We start from the raw sequence: 16761 nt of genomic DNA on the forward strand, positions 1-16761 counted from the left end.
GTACCTCCTATGTTCACATCCAAATCGTTTATATAAATGATGAAAAGCATTGGACCCCATACCGATTCTTGTGGCACACCACTGGTCACAGGCCTTCAGTCCACCACCCTCTGTCTTCTACCTTTGAGCCAGTTCTGTATCCAAATGGCTCGTTCCCCTGTATTCCATGAAAGCTAATCTTGGTAACCAGTCTACCATGAGGTACCTTGTTGAACACCTTACTGAAGTCCATATATATCACGTCCACTACTCTACTCTGCCCTCATCAAACCTCTTTGCTACTTCATCAAAAAACTCAATCAAGTTCATGAGACATGATTTCCCATGCACAAAAACATGCTGAATCTCACTAATAAGGCCTTGCCTTTCAAAATATGTGTAAATTCTGTTCCTCAGGACTCCCTCCAACAACTTGCCAACCACTGATGTCAGACTTGCCAGTCTATAGTTCCCTGGCTTTTCCTTACTATCTTTCTTAAATAGTGGCACCACATTAGCCAACCTCCAGTCTTCTGGCACTTCACCTGTGGCTATCGATGATACAAGTATCTCAGCAAGGGGCTCAGCAATTACATCTCTAGCTTCCCACGGTGTTCTAGGGTACACCTGATCATGTCCTGGGGATTTATCCACTTTTATGTGTTCCAAGATGTCCAGCACCACCTCCTCCGTAATATGGACATTTTTCAAGATGTCACCACTAGTTCCCCACATTTTAAATCTTCCATATCCTTCTCCACTGCAAATACTGATGCAAAATACTTGTTTAGTATTTCCCCATCTCCCCTGGCTCCACACATAGGCTGCATTGCTGACCTTTGAGGGGCCTTTTACTTCCCCTTTTGTCCTTTATTAGGTGGAAAATATCTAAACTGCTTGGGCCAGCATGTACTCTCTTCCTACTGGTGCAATGTGGACATGTGTCTGCCATTTGGAGCTGTATATTCTGGCTTTTGCACTCCTTGAGATGGGGGATTGGGAATGTTGATGTGGGCTCAGTTGCTCAGGTGCATCTATGTTGGGAGATCAATTCTAATCTTGATGTTTACAGGATTGCTTCAAGTGAGACCCCTTTCTAGTCATTATGCCTGAACTTGCTTAGTTTACCAACCTTTTGGGTCCTGACTAAAACAAGACAGAGGGAACTCCCAGCATACAAAGCCCTGCACCCTGCCACTCCTGCCCATTACATTATTCTCTTTCCCTAGCATCGTGCAAGCACAGATTACCCTCTTTCTGAGAAATACTCAGAAACAGCAGAGTTCCACAATAGTTTGTTTTCTGTTGGGTTTTGCTGAAGTCCTGAGGTTAGGTGGGAATCTGGTGGAATCTTGTGAAAATTCCAAGCCAATAATTCTTTTGGCAACACATGGGATTCTTAGATTTTAAAAATAAAAGCAGTAAAAGAATTTAATTGATTATTGCTCTCTTTCAATATTCAAATGATCTTAAGATAAAATCATAAATTATATTAGCCATGATTCTACCTTCAGGCAAACCACAGGTGGACAATGAGCAAAGTAGTGCCCACCATGCCTGCTTGTTCATTTCCAACAAAAGGCTAACACCAGGCACTGTTTCTTCTACAGCTTACTAGTCATAGAGGGATAGTATATCAGCTAGTTTCCACACTGAGAGGCTTGATCATCAAAGTGGGAAGTATGACTGGGAGTTAGGTTGATGCATCATAGGAATTCAGGAATGGCATACAAGGATCCATATCACTTGGATGTTTTTGAAGTGTAATCCAACTACTTAGCTTGGTTAGAACTTAGTATAGCTCCTTAATCTATTTCCATGCAGATCAGGTGTCAATGTATAATGAAGTACACAGTGATGCTGCTGCTATTTCTAAGAATAGCAAACACCTCTAAAGCATCCAAATAAATCATTCCAATTACAGTTAATTTATAAAGAAGGAAATGCCAAGAACTCTCAACATTAGAAGCAGTAGCTAAAGCATCATAACCTTGGTTAATGGGAGACAAGAACAACTTCAGTTTCTTACATTGATGCACAATATTTAGCCATTTCACTTAGTTCTGCCCCTAAGGGAGCATAGCAAAATATTTAGGTTAAGTTTTTGGTCTCACATACAATTTCCAAAAGTAAACAGTCATCTAAAAGTGAATCATCAGGCATATCCATAACAAATCTACTGTGCCTGGAGTGTGCTCTTGTCTTGCTGTTGGATAATGGGTTTTAACCTTCCCTAACTGACAGGAATGGAGTGGCTATATTGCTCAAGTTCCAATCTGGTTATTTCATAAATTGGGAAAATAAGGATCATTCCTTACCGTCAGGATATTGATGCCATTTCAACCACAATTGAATGAGATACCTGGCTGGTAAGTTTCACATAAATTTTTATGGATTGGACATTATGTGACAGTGAATACTCCAAGCTCCAGAAATAAAATGTTATGATCTGGTTCCCCAGTATCTAAATTATTTTCACATAAGACAGCCTGCCAATTTACTTTGCAACTTAACAAAATGTGCCTTCTGCATGGTCTGAGTTTTGCCTATACAGCTCGTCATGTGAATGTGAATGATGCCTCCATTAAAGAAGTCCAACCAGCAATTGCTGACTGAGGTGTGGTATGAATGGTTAAATGTCAGTTGGCCCATTGTTCAATGAAAAGTCAATTCCAAATAAGATAGCCTTTTTTTCTGCAGTTGGAGCTGAAGGTGTTGTAATGTAGGTAAGAGTGTTTTAGTCACAATATATTGAAGACAATATATTGAATAGTAATGTTAATGTAATAGGTTGATTGAGGATTTAGCAAACTATTCTGTCAATGAGAGGTCACGCCCAACTTCAGCATCTTGAAAAGAGGCTCAGCAACAGAATCCTCCAGATTACCATTGTGACTGGCTTGCCTTTTTTGGTAATAATTACTTGTGCCTCAATGGATGGAAGACATTGGAAGAATCCAGATTCAGTTGCCGAACTTATTGTTGTTTTGGCTACTTCAGTAGTGGATGTCTATCAATATTGCCGTGGCAATACAATGGCAAATTATTTTCCTTCCTTACGAGGGCATGACTGCCCTGTTTCAGTTCAGTGAAAAAGTGGAAAACTAATCCTAATATTTTTAATACTCAGTAGGCCAGAACTAATCCAGTGTTTGTGATCACTGAGCTATATGTTCTCCAGATTTAAACCAAAGGACCCTCCTAGCTAGTAGTTTAAGCAATCAAGGAAACCATATGCAGTACACATTCAAATTTCTAATACACGCTTCCTGTGAGGAAACTTCCTATTAACTTTGCATTGCATTGTGGTCAATGCCATACTTCTACAATGATGTTAAATTGTTGCCGGATAAAAATAAGATCAGTTTGTCAAAGCTTTGGCAAGCTGATATACAATATTCTGTTCTGTATCTTGATAATTTTTTGACTGTTAATGGCCAAGTATTTTTGCTTTAGTTCAATAAAGCTATGGCTGCAATCTGCAAATATGAACTTGCAGTGCTGTTCAGTTCAAGGACGCAATGTCCTGTTTGAATTGACTGAAGTATGAAGTATAAAAGGAGGGAAATTTAATGAGATAGAACAAAATTGATTGTCTAGAAAAAGAATTTGAAAGGACACTTAAAATGACATCCTAGTCACTCTGTCTTAGCAGATTTAGCCAATGCTTTGTCATTTAATATGGCAACATGAATACAGGCCATATTCACATCATTTGGTAATCCTGCCAACAAGAATAGGATTTTGGATGACTCCAAACGAACCAGTTTTTACACATGGAACAATTGTAGACTATTGTCTTCTCTAATATATCATACAGCAGATTCATTCAGTAAAAACTACAAATTCAGCATTAAATATGATAATATTCTAAGTTTTATTTCATCCTTGAAAACCTGCAGTCACTGCAATGTAAGTTTTTTGCAATACTGCCCTTATGCAATTGATATATTTTCAATTAAGTGCAATGGTTTGCTTATCTTTATTTGTAGCATTCAAATTTTACCTTGCTGTGTTTCTTTTTTGTTGATTTTTAATGGCTTGTATTGAATAAAAAAATACACAAGCAGAGTTTTCTATTGTTAACAAGTCTTAAAGTGATTAGGTTAATAATAATGCACAAAAATCTTTTTTTTCTACTTAAGTACTTACTTTAGCCACAACCAGGTAAGTTGTTTATTTCACGTTTGGGTATTAAGTCAGCCAGGTACTTTTTAAATGATATTACATACTTAGTGTCTTTACTTATGACTTGATGCATAAGTAGGTACAATGAGAAAAATATTCAATTTTCCTACATGAACGCTTCACCTTAATGGATATTACGTATAAAAATAATATTTAGACCACATCTAAGGTTTTTTTAATATGAATAATTGTTTGAAAAAATATTTAATTTCTCTGCATAATATAATTTCCTTTTACACATTGAAACAGGAACAGTACAACTCAGCATCCAACTGGGTACCTTGCAGTCTTTTGGACCTAACATTGAGTTCAGCAACTTTGGATCATAAACTCTAACCCCATAAGTACAGAAGATTGCACAGGACATGGAGCATAGAAACAGACCATTCAACTCAAACAGGTTCTTAGAGTAAAGGGAAGACTTTTTAGAACGGAGATAAGGAGAAATGTCTTCAGCCAGAGAGTGGTGAATCTATGGAATTCAATGCCACAGAAGGCTGTGGATGCCAGGTCTTTGAATATATTTAAGATGGAAATAGATAGGGTCTTGATTGTAAAGGGAGTGAAGGGTTATGGGGAGAAAGCAGGAGAATGGGGTTGAGAAATTCAACCATGATTGAATGGCAGAGCAGACTTGATGGGCTGAATGGTCTAATTTCTGCTCCTATGTCTTATGGTCTTAAGGTGTTTATGCTTTATCTGAGCTTCCTCCCATCTTTGTTCATCCTAATTTACCATCATAAGCCTCTATTACCTTCTCCCACAAATGCTGGTCTAACTTTCCCTAAAATCTAACTATACTATTAATTCATTGTGGACTGGCAATGGCCTTATGGGTATTATCACTGGACTGTTAATCCAGAGATCTAGGTAATATTCTGTGGACCCGGGTTCATAATTCTGCCATTGCAGGTGGGGAAATTTGAATTCAATAAAAAAAAAATGCTCTGAAATAAAGAGTTTTAACGATGACCATAAATCCATCATCGATTGTTGGGGAAAATCCTATCAGATTCACTAATGAGCTTTAAGAAAAAAGCTGCTGTCATTGCATGGTGTGGCCTACATGTGATTCCAGATCTGCAGTGATGTGGTTGGCTCTTGATGGTCCTCAGGACAATTAGGGATGGATAATAAGTACTAGCCTAGCCAGCAACTCACTCATCCTGTGAATGATTTAAAAAAACCTTTCTTCTGTTGTGAATATCTTTGCTGGTTTTAATTCTTATTTTGTTTCTCTTCTCTTTTCTTCACTTTGCATTTTATTCCATTTATACCTCCTCTAGGTGCATTCCTGTTTTTTTTTTATTTGATCATTAAATTGGAGTGTCAAATGGCTATGGGGCCATTATTTCTAGCAGGTTGTGTTTCCTGCCATTTGATATATATTGTACATTTTTATTTCATCATAGTGTCTATCTCCCTCATCATTCATACTGCCCTGTTTTTGGCTCCTTTACTGTTATCTCTTATTGGAATGAGTCCAGCCTACTCCTGACACATTCCAATATTACCAATTCTTCCATTACAGAAGTTCCTGACAGTCTTTGGTTCCATCCTACCGTAGCAAGATTTATTCTCACCACATTGAATTAGCCTCTTCCAATTTAGTACTACATTAAATTATTCAATTCTGTTCTCCATTACTAATCTAAGCTTATGATGTGATGATCATGCTTGCCAAATGTTTACTTAAAGGAAGGTGATTTACTTGACACACCACATTTCCCAGTGCCAAATCCAACAATGCCTCTTTTCTAGTTGGGTCAATAATATATTGATCAAGAAAGGTGTCCTAACGCAGGAAAACAAACTGAAATTCCTTCCCCTCTTTACGCTTTGCCCTAAGATGATTTCAGTTGGAATAAATAAAAGTATCAACCTCTAAATTACCAAGGCATATTTCTTGTATGTCTTTGATTTCCCTACAGTTTGTTCCTCCATTTTGCTCTCATTATTTGCATGCCTGTATTACATTCCAAATAGCACCTCCTTTTTGTTTCTGAGTTCTATTTAAATGGGTCTAATCTTGTCCTCTTGAGGGAATCCTCTTCCTAACACCCGAATGTCATCCCTTATCATTACTGCCATCCCAGTTCCCATTTTTCCTTTTTTATCTTTCCTGAAAATTTTGGATCTTTGTATACTATGTATTCGCTCCTCGTCAGTTTTTTTAAAGAATTCCTGCAGTGTGGAAACAGACCATTTAGCCCAATAAGTCAACCCTCTGAAGAGTATCCCACCCAGAACTATCTCCCCAACCCTATCCTAGTAACCCTTCATTTCGCTTGGCTAATCTATCTAACCTACACATTCCTGGACACAATAGGCAATTTCGCATGGCCAATCCACCTAACCTTGCAAATCTTTGGACTGTAGGACAAAACTGGAACACACCCATACACACATGGAGAGAGCGTTCAAACTTCACACAGTCACCCACAATTGGAATTCAACCCAGGTCCCTGGCGCTGTGAGGCAGCTCTGGGGAGCCACTGTTTCCTCTTCTGTTTTAGGCTACATTTCTTATTTTCATGAGAAATAACCTGCAAATTTTTCAATGAAATAGCTGACCTAGTATTAGAAGAAATAACTTCTCGATTTATTTCATTTTTTTTTTACTATCTGCAGCTAAAGAATGGTAATAAGAATCGAAATTTCATATGACTGAATCAGTAGCATTTTAAAGAAGGACACCCAAATCAGGTAGTTGCAGTTTAGAAGGTAGTAATTAGAATTAGTGATTGACTGAAACAGAAACTTAATTGTGAAATATTCATCAAATACCTGACCTTTTAATATGAAAATATTGAGAAGTATTTAAAAAAAAGAGAATCCATCATTTGCAGAAAATTGGTCAACCTCCTTTTTTTTTCAATTTTGATAATTTTTAAATTATAATGCAGAATTGATCAATCAAATTACTCACTATCCTTTATAGCAGTCTCTTGTGTCCCTCTTTTGGCAAAATGGTGTTCAAACCCCTAGGCTGAGAGACTTGAACAGTTCAAGTCCCACCTGCGCCAGAGGTGTGCAATCACATTGCTGAACAGGTTGATTGGAACAATAGGTTAATTAGGTGGAATCTTATAGAGGACTGAGTGACCTGAGATGTGTGGTAGAATCAGGCAACAATATACCAATGGGCCATCTTGATGTCAAACTCATTTTGCTCCCATTTCTTTCAAGTGGCGGAATAAGATTCTCACCAGGCAGCGACAGTGTGCCAATTATTGGGGAATAATACTTGCTAAATGTCTTGTTAATGGTGCAGCTTGTCTTGTTAATATTCAGCCTCCCATCTTACAAAACTCAGGGAAATTCAACAAGAAACCAGAACAAGCAGTAGGTAGATTGAGCAACCATATCAAGATACACTCCATGAGCTCCAGCCACACACACACTCCACATCCTTTAACATTGGCATCTGATATGTGTCAGCCTTTAAGAACCCTTGTGGCACATCTTCATTTGATTTCCAGGACACTTCTGCATTTCAATGCAGTACCTTGGGCTGCACTGGCAACTATCATTGTAATACTGCAGCAAGGACACTGTATGGTCAAGGATATGGATTCAGTCCATGGACAGGACTGCAGTTCTGGGCTCTTCTCGTGGCTTCTATAGTGCTCACTCACTGAGTTAATCTTGATTGTGCTGCTTAAAGAGCCTTATATTGGCTTCTAGCACATGCCACTTCAGCCAGCATTACAAGACACATATGTTGTGGCCTCCTCGGCTGCACCTGGAGAGGAGAAAGTCCCATGTTAGCATGGCCAGTCCAGCAGGACTCCATGTCCCTGCCAGCAAAACTGGGTATATATTTCCCCTTGCCTGCCATGTCCAGAACAAATATCAGGAACCATGCAGGGCAGCTTGGGATTGACCAAATGTGTTCGGGTGAACAACAAACTTTTGAAAATGGTACAGATATGAGTGATGCCATTTAAGTTTGGGATAATCACTAAGTGAAAAGTTATTCTGGAAAAGGTGCATGGTAAAACAGGTGGAACATCAGACATTGGTAATGCCATCGAAAGGTGCGGTAGACGTTTAACTGGGCAAGTTTGATAACATATGATATGAGAGTGTGCAAAACCTTACAGCAGATAGCCTTCCAAATAACTTGGACTTAGTGAAAAAGGATCAGCTGCATGCATTGTTTTTATTTTGCATTTTCCATACTCATTTGGGTCAGCATATTTGAATATAAATTGCACAAAAACATACACATTCTTATGCATACCCTGACTGAGTTAAGTCCTTTGCTCATTGACTGCTGGTATCTTTCTGAGCTGTTTGTACTTTCTTAGTCTTAAACTTCACCAGCCAGGGATAGTTACAGTTAGAAGTTGTTGCTATTGATAATAAATCAGCTATTTGATTCATACATTTTGGAGTTACGTTCTGATGGCAATAACATGGCTTAAAACTGGCAGTTTATATCTGTGGTGGTTTGAATAGTTATGCTTGTGCAAAGTTTTCTCAGATTGATGTTTCCTTCTGTCTGGAGTTTTTTTTATTCGTTCTTGAGCTATGGTTGTCAGGGCTAGGCCAGTATTTATGTCTTTCTGAGTTACTTCAGAGAAGGAGGTGGTGAGCTTTCTTTTTGAGCCATAGTAGTCCATGTACTGTCAGTAGACCTACAATACCATTTGAGCGGGAGTTCCAAATTTTGGCCCTGAAGGAAAGGTGAAGTACTTCCAAGCCAAAATGGGGAATTTTCAGGTGGTGCTCTTCCCATATGTCTGCTGCCCTTGTCGTCTTGGATGGTAGTGCTTGTGGATTTGGAAGGTGCTGTTTAAGGGAGAGAGATATCAGAGAGGAGTCTCCAGACTTGTGTTTAGTAGCATAATTCAATGTTTATTCAGAGGTTTTTACCATGCAGCATGGGAGAGGTTCCTGAAACAATGTCCACTGAACACTCTGCCCCTTCCAGTCAAGTACAGCATGTTTATACATGTCAATAATGACATGCAACATTGATGTTATTGTTAGCCATGAAGCCTTCCCCCCCCCCCCCCCCATTTTAGGCATCCAATCTTGTAAATGTATGATCCATAATGGACATCTCAATGGTCAGCCCTAGGTCCTCCCATGATCTCATGATCCTTACCAGACATCTTTACATCAGTCCCTGGGATCTTACAATGGAATCTGTATTCATTCACATTCCAATATACTGACAATTATCTTCCTTCCCAGATATTTGCTAACTGGATCATTTTAATTGATACTTGCTTATCATTAATGGCTTTTTCAAATTCTGTAGGGCAATTTATACTTCCTTATAGTATTGTTACAGGAGATACAAAAGGATGCTAATTTCTACCAATTGCTATCAAATATATATCATCAGTTCCAATATAAAGTTAGTTATATGTGGAGTTATATAATTATATCTAATGTTATAAATCTTTGCCAAAGCTTACAGTCTTATATTGCATTTGCAAGTTGGTGCAAGACAGTGTTTTGATTCTCAGGTGAGACCCCACCTTTACTTTAGATACCTTTCACACAAGTTTTCCTGCCAAACAGGACATATTCAAACTCCATTGATAAGGATGAAATTAACTCACTTCTACAGCTTCCAGTGTGCTGAACTGTGAATCTACAATTGTTTATTTTCCATGCTTTACAACTTATTTGTTCTCTTGGAGGTTGCCAGTTTACACTATTTGTTGGTCCATCTTCCCTCCTAATAAGAGGGCCTCTTTTTAACTGACTACGGTTGGCTGCTCATAAGAATTCAATAAAATCCCTGCATGAAAGCTTGTATGTTTACATTTTTAGTTTCACACTACTCATATGGATCTGTTTAATATATAATGACAATTATCCAAAGAGCTTAGATTATTGTGGGATCATGCTATTCTTTTTGTTTTTGATAAAATACACACTTTGGCTGATTAATCAGAACTGTGTGGATGCAGGCCATTTGGCCAACTGAGTCCACACCAACCCTCCAAAGAGCATCTCACTCAGACCAGCCTCCTTACCCTATCGGACTGCATTTCCCATGGCTAATCCATCTATCCTGCACATCTTTGGACTGTGGGAGGAAACCAGAGCACCTGGAGCAAACCCATGCAAACACAGGGAGAACATGCAAACTTCACACACACACACAATCACCTGAGGGTAGAATTGAAGCTGGGTCTCTGGAGTTGAGAGGCAGCATTGCCAACCACTGAGCCACCATACCATCCCTGGTTGTTCCTTGAAGTCCCTTATCTAGAGTTTTCAAATATGCTTTCACATCAAAAATGCTGGTATACTTACAGCTACCTGTCAACAGAGATCTAATTAAATTCCCCAAAATCTAAAATATGACTGTAAATGGTTTATGCAATTTACAACTACTTGAAAATGTTTTAACTGGGTGGCTCCACTTTTCCCCTCTACTCTATATTACACGGAACCTTTACATTGCTCGCTTAAAATAAAAATTCATCTGTGCCTCCCTTATCAGGGATGCCTCAATGACTACACTCCCCTTTCTTCTCTCACTGAGATCTTTCATTATCTTATCCAGTGACTCTGTATGGAGGCCGCAAGTCTGGCTGTGAACGCCTGCTCTACGTAGATGGCAACCCCTTTTGTCCATCTCGCATCAGCTAAAATGCACGATAGACTATTTTAAGTTGACTTTCGTCATGGGAAGCTGCAACAGGAGCCTTGTTGAACTTCTGCATTGCATCTTATAGATGGTATAGACTGCTGATGTTTATAGATGTAGTCCCCATAATGTAGAGGTCACACCCTGCAATGATATCTTTTAAGTTTAAACAAAAAGCATCCAAAGAGATGAAAGTTGAAATGTTTATTGCCAAATCTTTTTGACTAATGACAAGAAAAAATCTCCAAACCATCCCAGTGCCTTCAACACTGCAACAGTTTCTTTCCACCATGTTCACTCATCATGACATCTGCTTTCCATATTCAAATACTTAGACTTTCCTGCTAACTTTATGAGGTACTCCCTGAATAACATGAATTCAGGATTTGTAGCTGACAATGTTCCTGTGGAGAGGGTAGTGCTGGAAAAGCACAGCAGGTCAGGCAGCATCCGAGGAGCAGGAGAATCGACGTTTCGGGCATAAGCCCTTCATCGGGAATTCCTGAATTCTACTACAAGCCCACCAACTCCCACAGCTACCGAGACTACACCTCCTCCCACCCTACCTCCTGTAAAGACACCATCCCTTATTCCCAATTCCTCCGCCTCCACCACATCTATTCCCAGGATGACTAATTCCACCTGAAAGTCCCAGATGGCCTCGTTCTTCCATGATCACAATTTCTCTTCGCACATGGTTGACAATGCCTTCCACTTCACGCACCAACACCCTTGAACCCCATCCCTCCCAATGCAACGACCTCCTTGGTCCTCACCTTCTGCCCCACCAACCTCCACATACATCGCACTATCCTCCGCCATGTCCGCCACCTCGGACCCCACAACCAAAGATGTATCAGTGTTCCGGAGAGACCATTCCCTCCGCGACTTCCTCATCAGGTCCACGCCACCCCACCAGCCTACACCCAACTCCTGGCACCTTTTCCTGCCACCGCAGGAAGTACAAAACCTGCGTCCACACCACTCCCCTCACCTCCATCTAAGGCCCAAGGGATCTTCCACATCTGTCAGACATTTACCTGTACTTCGACCGATGTCATCTACTGCATCTGTTGCATTTGATGTGGTCTGTACATTGGGGAGACAGGACGCCTTCATGCAGATCGTTTCAGAGAACATCTTTCGAACACCTGCACCCACCAATCTTACCACCCCGTGGGTTAACACTTCAACTCCCCCTACCACTCCATAAAGGACATGGAGGTCCTGGGCCTCCTCCACCGCTAAACTGTTACCGCCTGATACCTATTCTGCCTTGGGATCCTGCAAGCACATGGGATAAATGTGGATTTCAACAGCTTCCTCATTTTCCCTCCCACGAGTCACAAGCCTCCAACTCGGCACTGGACCCTGGACCTGTCCATTACTCCCCTCTCTCACCTATCACCTTCTGCCTCACTTTCATCCACCTATCGCTTTCTCAGCTACCTTCCCCCCAACTCCACCCCCCTTCAATTTATCTCTCAGCCCCCAACCCACAAGCCTCATTCCTGATGAAGGGTGTATGCCTGGAATGTTGATTCTCCAGCATCTGCAGTCCTCAATTTGTCTGGGCTTCTGAGATCAGACAAAATTGTGATTTCAGACTAGTTGGTATTATGTCTTGTGCACTGTCCCTTTAAGACCAAAGTGGAATATTCTTAAAGATAGTTAATTGGTTTCCTGACCAGGACATTGTGAGGTTCCAAGAAATGCTCATGTGACTTACTATGAGGATGAACAGCTCACAAGCTGATTTTAATGATGTTAGGTCAGCCAGAGATTTCTGTTCGGCAGTTCCGGACAAATGGAAAATTCATGTGAAGAGGAACCAAGCAAGGTTCACTTTGAATGGAAGAGTTTTCAGTTTGGCAGACTTCAAATAGAACATTGCATTGAGACAAGTGTCCGAGAATGTAGCAGAGAATGTATTAATCTGTGTGTATCCAACTGGAGAACAAAAGAACCCCGAAAGCTGGAAGGGCAAGAGATTGTGGATTGGACAGGACCTATTTCTGTCGTACCATTATTTCCAGCATGGTTAGATAAGGAAGTCTCTGAAGATTTCATACTAACAGGACTGTCATGATCTGACTACGAAAGTTTCTTAGATGGGCACCTTATTAGTGTTGCACAGGGATGTCAAATGGACTGTAACTACTAGCAAATACAACTCAAAGGCTGCAATGATTGGATGGGAAGTGAGTTGAAAACACTGTGAAAGTTCCCATGGTGCCAAATTAATGCAGAAGTAAAGAGTGTTATAATGATGAAAGTCTTATTGGCATTGTAGAACAAAGAGAAAGTACAGTCCAGGAACAGGCACTTCTGCCCTCCAAGCCTGTGCTGATCCAAATTCACTGTCTAAACCTCTCTCCCAATTCCTAAGGATCTGTATCCCCCTGCTCCCCACCTACTCATGCATATGTCCAGACGCTCCTTAAAATAATTACTGTGCTTACCTCTGCTGGCAACAAGTTCCAGGTACCTACCATCCTCTCTGTAAAGTACTTTCCATGTGTATCCCCCTAAAACTTTTCTTATTCCACCTTGAATGCGTGACCTCTCGTTATTGAATCCCTCACCCTGAGAAAAAGCTTATAACTATCCACCCTGTCTATACTCTTCATGATTTTGTAGACCTCAGGCAGGTCCCCCCGAATCTCCTTTTTTTTAATGAAAACAATCCTAACCTACTCAATCTCTCTTCATTGCTAGCACCTTCTGTATCAGGCAACATCCTCATAAACCTATTCTGCACCTCTCCAAAGCATCAACATCCTTGTAATGTGGCGACCAGAGCTGTACACAATATTCTAAATGTGGCGGAACCAAAGTTTTGTACAATTTTAACACAACCTGTCAGCTCTTATGCTCAATACCCTGTCTGATGAAGGCAAGCATACCATATGCTTTCTTGACCACTCTATCCACCTGTGCAGCCACCTTCAGGGTACACTGGACCTGAACTCCCAGATCTCTCTGCTCATCAACTTTTCTCAAGGCTGTTCTGTTTACCATATAATCTGCTTGAGAATTAGACCTTCCAAAATGCATCACCTCGCATTTGTCGGGTTGAATTTCATCTTCCACTTCTCCGCCCAACTCTCCAGTCTGTCTATATTCTCCTGTATTCTTTGACAGTCCTCTGTACTTTCTGCTACTCCACCAATCTTTGTGTCATCTGCAAACTTGCTGATCATACCAACAATGCCCTCTTCCAGATCATTTATGTATATCACAAACACCACTGGCCACCAAGGCTGGTACAGTTGCAACATTTAAGAGACATTTGAATGGGTATACGAATAGGCAGGGTTTGGAGGGATATGGGCCGGGTGCTGGCAGGTGGGACTAGATGGGGTTGGGATATCTGGTCGGCATGGATGGGTTGGACCAAAGGGTCTGTTTCCATGCTGTCCATCTCTATGACGCTACTACTCTCTGTCCTCTATTGCTCTGTCCTCTATTATCCACCTAGCTAGAACACCCTGCACGCCATGTGACTTCACTTTCTCCGTTAGTTTACCATGGGGAACCTTATCAAATGCCTTACTAAAGTTCATGTGTATGACATCTACAGCCTTTCCTTCATCTATCAACTTGGTCACTTCCTCAAAGAACTCTATTAAGTTGGTAAGGCACGATCTCCCCCACATAAAACCATGTTGCCTATCACTGATAAGCCCATTCTCTTCCAAATATAAATAGATCCTATCCCTCAGTACCTTCTCCAACAACTTGCCTACCACTGCCATCAGGCTCACTGGTCTGTTGTTACCTAGAATATCCCTACTACACTTCTTGAACAGGGGGCCAACATTAGCAACTCTCCGGCACTTCACCTATGTTTAAGGATGCTTCAAAGATTTCTGTCAGGGTGCCAGCTATTTCTTCTCTCGCCTCCTTCAGCAACCTGGGATAGATCCCATCTGGTCCTGGGGATTTGTCCACCTTAATATCCTTTCGCCTACCCAACACATCCTCCCTCCTTATGTCAACGTGATCCAGAATAAACAAACTTCTATCTCTAATCTCAACATTCATCATGTCCCTCTCCTCGGTGAACACTGGTGCAAAGTAATCATTAAGAATCTCACTCATTTCCTCAGGTTCGACATACAACTTTCCTCCCTTAATCTCTCAATAACTAATCCTTTTTCAAGTTACCCTCTTGCTTCTTACATATGAATAAAAGGCCTTAGATTCTCCTTAATTCTGCTCGCTAAAGTTATTTCATGACCTCTTTTAGCCTGCTTGATTCCTTGTTTAAGACTGGTCCTGGGGGGGGATCCAAGATGGCGGCAGTTTGAGTGATCTGCTGTGCTGGGTTCTCTCTCCCATACCTATGGGCAAAGTAGACCTTTACTCCCCCTTTTTAACTGCCCCAAGGAGAAACAAAGTATTAATTTAAACTTACTGATAATTTTGAGCTGCTGAAATCACCTGAGACACCTTCAGGCCAGGATGAAGACCAGTAAAAGAAAGGGGCCTAAAGGAGGACAGCAAACCGAGCACTCCCCTACTGCCTTGGAGGTGCCTACAGCCACTACTCAGTCTCCCGGGTTGGCCCCTTTGGATCCAGCAGGACAGCAGTACTTACTCTCGGAGTTTGCTAAACTCTGAGAGTGGATTCAAGCAACAGTAGAGCCACTGTCTGCCATGCTAAGAAAGCATGAGCAGGAAATCCAGCTCCTGGAACGAAGATTGGAGGCAGTGGAGGAAAGAATCGTGGCTGAGGTCTCTGGAGGAAGGACTTGAACGCTGGAAGACCAGGTTCGAGTCCTTCAGGATCAAGTCAATAATCTAGAAAATAAAAATAGAAGAAAAAACTTAAGGATCGTGGGCCTCCTGGAAAGTCAAGAAGGCGAAGATCTCGCTGGCTTCCTGGAGGGATGGCTCCCGAGGTTTCTGCAGCTAGAGTTGGAGTCGGGCCTGGTAAGTGTGAAGCAGGCATCCGGATCACAACACGCAGGTCCCGGCTGGAACAGTGCCCCCGTGTGGTCCTAGTGCAGCTCCTGTATTATAAAGAAAAACAGTTAATAGTGGAAGCAGCAAAAAGATTGGGAAAGAATTCACAAGTCTTAATGTATAAAGGTAGAAAGATAGTGTTTTTTCAAGATTTTTCAGGAGCCCTGGTCAAGAAGAGAAGGAAATTTGATGATGTTAAAAAAGAATTAAGGAACTTAAACATCCAATACCCTATAAGGTACCTGGCCGTGTTGCGTATCACCCATGGAGGGATGGTATATAACTTTGACTCTGCTGAAAAGGCAAAGGCCTTTGTGAAATCTCTGAAATGAAGGACCTGAGTTGGGATGGGAGGGGAGGGGGCATTATTACGAATGGTTTGGGTTTTTTTAAATTACTCCCCTTTCTATTTCCCTTTCCCCCTCTCCCCTTTTTTGCAATTATTGGTTGTACATGTATGGTTTTGTTGTAAATTTGTTAAATTGGAACTATTTTATATATCGGTCGGCTGGGTAATATCTAGGATCCCTTTTTTTTTAATGCTGTCTCTTTGATTTTGCATTTGGGGTGACTATATTTGTGACTAAAACATGTGAGGGGAGGGGGAATGGATATCCACTGTTTCAGAATGTAAATAACAAGTCTTTGTTATTTGTGAATAGCCTGAGGCTAGGGCATGGCCTCAGCTAGAGGGAGTTAAGATGGTAATAGGGATTGGGAAGGGTGTCCCCTACGGGCGGGGGGGGAAGATCCCGAGTGAATGGGGGATTATTTGGGTATTCGTTTCTGTTAAATGTAGTGTTTATTTTCTTAGATGTAGTCATTTCTAGTTCTTATATTTCATAGAGTTAATATCTCTGTAACTTGTCACGCCTTAGATAAGTTCCTTCCTCCTGGGAAACCATGGGCTGTTCTAAATGACCATGGCTAGTGCACCTGGAATACAAAAGGGAGTCATTCGCCTGTTAAAAGAAAGAAGGTCTTGTCGAGCCTCAGGAAGGAAA

At 41.0% G+C, this 16761-nt stretch overlaps 1 long non-coding RNA gene across 1 annotated transcript in view; it reads left to right on the forward strand.

Moving 5' to 3' along the window:
- The first annotated feature begins 15286 nt into the window (after positions 1-15286).
- The window catches only part of LOC148149773 (uncharacterized), a 61127-nt gene continuing 59652 nt past the window's right edge, over positions 15287-16761 (forward strand). Inside the window, exon 1 of the long non-coding RNA XR_015757356.1 lies at positions 15287-15724. This is a non-coding gene — a long non-coding RNA (uncharacterized LOC148149773). The remainder of the gene's footprint in view (positions 15725-16761) is intronic.

This window comes from Chiloscyllium plagiosum, unplaced genomic scaffold (genome assembly GCF_037043375.1).
Source record: "Chiloscyllium plagiosum isolate Xiang-an unplaced genomic scaffold, Cpla_swu_hap1 HiC_scaffold_6, whole genome shotgun sequence".
NCBI lineage: Eukaryota > Metazoa > Chordata > Chondrichthyes > Orectolobiformes > Hemiscylliidae > Chiloscyllium > Chiloscyllium plagiosum.